General features: G+C 52.9%; 1 non-coding gene across 1 annotated transcript in view; it reads left to right on the top strand.

Moving 5' to 3' along the window:
- Positions 1-3,609: 3,609 nt before the first annotated feature.
- Positions 3,610-5,000, top strand: part of LOC126147047 (small subunit ribosomal RNA) — a 1,909-nt gene continuing 518 nt past the window's right edge. Inside the window, exon 1 of the ribosomal RNA XR_007529942.1 lies at positions 3,610-5,000. This exon is cut by the window's right edge and continues 518 nt beyond it. This is a non-coding gene — a ribosomal RNA (small subunit ribosomal RNA).

Below are 5,000 nucleotides of genomic sequence, written 5' to 3'. Positions count from 1 at the left end.
CTGTCCCTATACATGCTGTAAGTAGCTCGCTTGCTACAGCAGCAGCAGCAGCAGCACCACCTCCGCGCGCTTCCCTGGGGGCACTGAACCGCAGGATGCGAGACCCCACGCCCAGTGGCAAACAGGGCTCCTCTCAGAATATAGGCGGTCCCTACCCCCCTCACAACGATGACGGTGGGAGGGCCGTTTTACGAGACCATTTCCTGCGGTGCCAACGCTGTCGTAGAGCCGATACTCCATCTTTGGTACAAGGCAATCATTCCGCTGTAAATCAGTACGTCACTCGTAGTTCAGTCACCTCACAGCACTGCTCAGTAAACTATGCAGGCCCACATAGATAGATTATGATAGATTATATACGCAAATGCCCCTATACATGCTGAACGTCCGTACACACAAAATGAACCACACGTCAGCCACACACTCTATCACACACTACTCTCTGCCTGTAACAGACACAGATACAACTACTAAGCACCAGCATGGACCAACGTCCGGTGCATCCTATCCGCCACAGTACACCAACTACGCTATGATAACCAGACCGGGAGGTCCAATCATAAAACAGAATACCCCACTCGTCCGACAACCACAATTGCTCAGAGAAGCCACCAACACCCACACATGTCCTACACAGGGGTGCACCCATCACCACCACACTGCCTCGTCTTACAGCACAAACACACTGGCAGGAATGAAACACACAGGTCTGCCGCAACCACAGACACGGCTCGCCCCCTCTCACTGGCGAAAAGCGCATCCCGACGTGACATAACTCCTTTGACACACTGACGCTGCCTCGGGCATCCACGTCCTACGGTCGATATCAACGAACCTCCCCCCCCCCCTCCCCCCCACAACACGCCATCCCATACCACATTGTGTACCGTACCCAAACCTAACGTGTACTGTACTACAACGCAATGTGTACCATAACACAACCCAGTTTGTACCTTAACCTAACCTATGTCACCTTAACCTAACCTATGTCACCTTAACCTAACCTATGTCACCTTAACCTAACCTATGTCACCTTAACCTAACCTATGTCCCCTTAACCTAACCTATGTCACCTTAACCTAACCTATGTCACCTTAACCTAACCTATGTCACCTTAACCTAACCTATGTCACCTTAACCTAACCTATGTCACCTTAACCTAACCTATGTCACCTTAACCTAACCTATGTCACCTTAACCTAACCTATGTCACCTTAACCTAACCTATGTCACCTTAACCTAACCTATGTCACCTTAACCTAACCCATCTTGCACCTTAACCTAACCCATCTTGCACCTTAACCTAACCCATCTTGCACCTTAACCTAACCCATCTTGCACCTTAACCTAACCCATCTTGCACCTTAACCTAACCTATGTTGCACCTTAACCTAACCTGTGTTGCACCTTAACCTACCTCAATTTGCACCGCAATGTAACGCAATTTGCACCGCAATGTAACGCAATTTGCACCGCAATGTAACGCAATTTGCACCGCAATGTAACGCAATTTGCACCGCAATGTAACGCAATTTGCACCGCAATGTAACGCAATTTGCACCGCAATGTAACGCAATTTGCACCGCAATGTAACGCAATTTGCACCGCAATGTAACGCAATTTGCACCGCAATGTAACGCAATTTGCACCGCAATGTAACTCAATTTGCACCGCAATGTAACTCAATTTGCACCGCAATGTAACTCAATTTGCACCGCAATGTAACTCAATTTGCACCGCAATGTAACTCAATTTGCACCGCAATGTAACTCAATTTGCACCGCAATGTAACTCAATTTGCACCGCAATGTAACTCAATTTGCACCGCAATGTAATGCAATTTGCACCGCAATGTAATGCAATTTGTACCGCAATCTACCCCCACATTGTGCCTTAACCTAACCCACGTTGTGCCTTAACCTAACCCACATTGTGCCTTAACCTAACCCACATTGTGCCTTAACCTAACCCACGTTGTGCCTTAACCTAACCCACGTTGTGCCTTAACCTAACCCACGTTGTGCCTTAACCTAACCCAAGTTGTGCCTTAACCTAACCCAAGTTGTGCCTTAACCTAACCCAAGTTGTGCCTTAACCTAACCCAAGTTGTGCCTTAACCTAACCCAAGTTGTGCCTTAACCTAACCCAAGTTGTGCCTTAACCTAACCCAAGTTGTGCCTTAACCTAACCCAAGTTGTGCCTTACCCTGCTCTGTAATTGGCATATGACACGTTACATTAATGTATTGTCCAACCGCAACCCGCTCAGAATGTTGTGTACACAGCTACGTGTCATCTCCCCATAACAGCTGCATTGCAGTGTGGTACGCCATAGAGACGTGTGGGAGTAATGGACGCAGTGGATGGCGATCAGCATGAGCCGTCTGTTCATGTAGTGGCGCGTGTATGCAGACGTAGTAGTCTCTTCTCACACAATGTGATAGCACGGTGCCCCGCGTTCCACATCTGCGACATGCTACAGAGGCCGGTTGACAGTTGGTCGCGCAATGGACATCGCATACGTACGGGGGCACCTTCCACGTGCCCTCTAGTCGGGCACATTTTGTTGCGTGGATGTGAGCGGATGTAGTGTGTCTTGACACCTGACAGGCAGGCATGCAATAATAGTTGACTTTGCAAACGGGGATGGACGTGTACGTTTACTGGTGACGTTACGCAAATGAACAACTGGTAACCCGTTGTGGTGCGGTTGTCCTTGCTGGAGGTACATCTGTGAGGGCAACGATCGGTACAGCTACGAAGCGGTCCCCACCATACCAACGAACGTGAATGTGAATCTGGGTGTGAAGCGATACGCGGCTGTGGGTGGGTGGGACTGTCCCCGGCCGGTGAGGGGGGGCCGCCCGGCGTGCTGGCCGCGCGGTGCGTGGGCGCACGCGCTACAGCCGGCTGGTGGGGGCGCCCAGTGGCAGGCGCGCCGGCCGACGGACGCGGCAGGCGGCGCAGCTGCGCGCCGGGGCACCCTGCGCGCGGCGCCGTGCAGCCAAAGTGGGTCCTCGCCGGCCCGGTGCGAAGCGCGGTGGACATCTGCAGTGTGCTGGTCCGATTGAGGACTGTGTGCGTTGAGGATGCGCCGCCGCCCGGCACTCGGCGCCGCGACGCCGTCTGCTGCTCGGTCGCCCCAGCGGTTCTCGCTGGTGGTTTGTATCGCAGTTGTGCAGACGTGTTGGCACGTGCGCTGTGCTGGGAGAGTTCGCTTCGGCACCCACGTGGGGCCTTTGCCCTTCTGTGGCGCTGGCGTTGGAGCTGCCGGTCACCGTAGGTGGCGCGTGTTGTCTCCCGCCGGCAATGCCACGACAGCACGCTCCCGGGCCTCTGTCGGCAGCGGCAAGCTCAGTTGGGAGCACGGGTGGTCGCACCTAAAGCGTCTACTCGCCTAACTCCGGGCGATTGCGCCTCTCTCGAACCCGACCAAGTACTTAGGACGGCGCTGCGCGCCGCCGGGACCTGAGAGGGTTTCGAGGTGTATTGTGCAGGGGAGCTCAGCCTCCTCCTGTTTGCAGAATAATTGAGCGGACGCTTGCGTGTTCGCGCGGGCCCCTGGGACACACTCCCGGGCGGCCGGCTGCTCAGCTCTAGTTGACGCAGCTCCCTGGTTGATCCTGCCAGTAGTCATATGCTTGTCTCAAAGATTAAGCCATGCATGTCTCAGTACAAGCCGCATTAAGGTGAAACCGCGAATGGCTCATTAAATCAGTTATGGTTCCTTAGATCGTACCCACGTTACTTGGATAACTGTGGTAATTCTAGAGCTAATACATGCAAACAGAGTCCCGACCAGAGATGGAAGGGACGCTTTTATTAGATCAAAACCAATCGGTCGGCTCGTCCGGTCCGTTTGCCTTGGTGACTCTGAATAACTTTGGGCTGATCGCACGGTCCTCGTACCGGCGACGCATCTTTCAAATGTCTGCCTTATCAACTGTCGATGGTAGGTTCTGCGCCTACCATGGTTGTAACGGGTAACGGGGAATCAGGGTTCGATTCCGGAGAGGGAGCCTGAGAAACGGCTACCACATCCAAGGAAGGCAGCAGGCGCGCAAATTACCCACTCCCGGCACGGGGAGGTAGTGACGAAAAATAACGATACGGGACTCATCCGAGGCCCCGTAATCGGAATGAGTACACTTTAAATCCTTTAACGAGTATCTATTGGAGGGCAAGTCTGGTGCCAGCAGCCGCGGTAATTCCAGCTCCAATAGCGTATATTAAAGTTGTTGCGGTTAAAAAGCTCGTAGTTGGATTTGTGTCCCACGCTGTTGGTTCACCGCCCGTCGGTGTTTAACTGGCATGTATCGTGGGACGTCCTGCCGGTGGGGCGAGCCGAAGGCGTGCGACCGCCTCGTGCGTGTTCGTGCGTCCCGAGGCGGACCCCGTTGAAATCCTACCAAGGTGCTCTTTATTGAGTGTCTGGGTGGGCCGGCACGTTTACTTTGAACAAATTAGAGTGCTTAAAGCAGGCAAGCCCGCCTGAATACTGTGTGCATGGAATAATGGAATAGGACCTCGGTTCTATTTTGTTGGTTTTCGGAACCCGAGGTAATGATTAATAGGGACAGGCGGGGGCATTCGTATTGCGACGTTAGAGGTGAAATTCTTGGATCGTCGCAAGACGAACAGAAGCGAAAGCATTTGCCAAGTATGTTTTCATTAATCAAGAACGAAAGTTAGAGGTTCGAAGGCGATCAGATACCGCCCTAGTTCTAACCATAAACGATGCCAGCCAGCGATCCGCCGCAGTTCCTCCGATGACTCGGCGGGCAGCCTCCGGGAAACCAAAGCTTTTGGGTTCCGGGGGAAGTATGGTTGCAAAGCTGAAACTTAAAGGAATTGACGGAAGGGCACCACCAGGAGTGGAGCCTGCGGCTTAATTTGACTCAACACGGGAAACCTCACCAGGCCCGGACACCGGAAGGATTGACAGATTGATAGCTCTTTCTTGATTCGGTGGGTGGTGGTGCATGGCCGTTCTTAGTTGGT

The sequence above is a fragment of the Schistocerca cancellata genome, unplaced genomic scaffold (genome assembly GCF_023864275.1).
Source record: "Schistocerca cancellata isolate TAMUIC-IGC-003103 unplaced genomic scaffold, iqSchCanc2.1 HiC_scaffold_840, whole genome shotgun sequence".
In the NCBI taxonomy this organism is placed as follows: domain Eukaryota; kingdom Metazoa; phylum Arthropoda; class Insecta; order Orthoptera; family Acrididae; genus Schistocerca; species Schistocerca cancellata.
The sequence above is the reverse complement of the archived record's forward strand: the minus strand, read 5'-3'. Positions and strand labels throughout refer to the sequence as shown.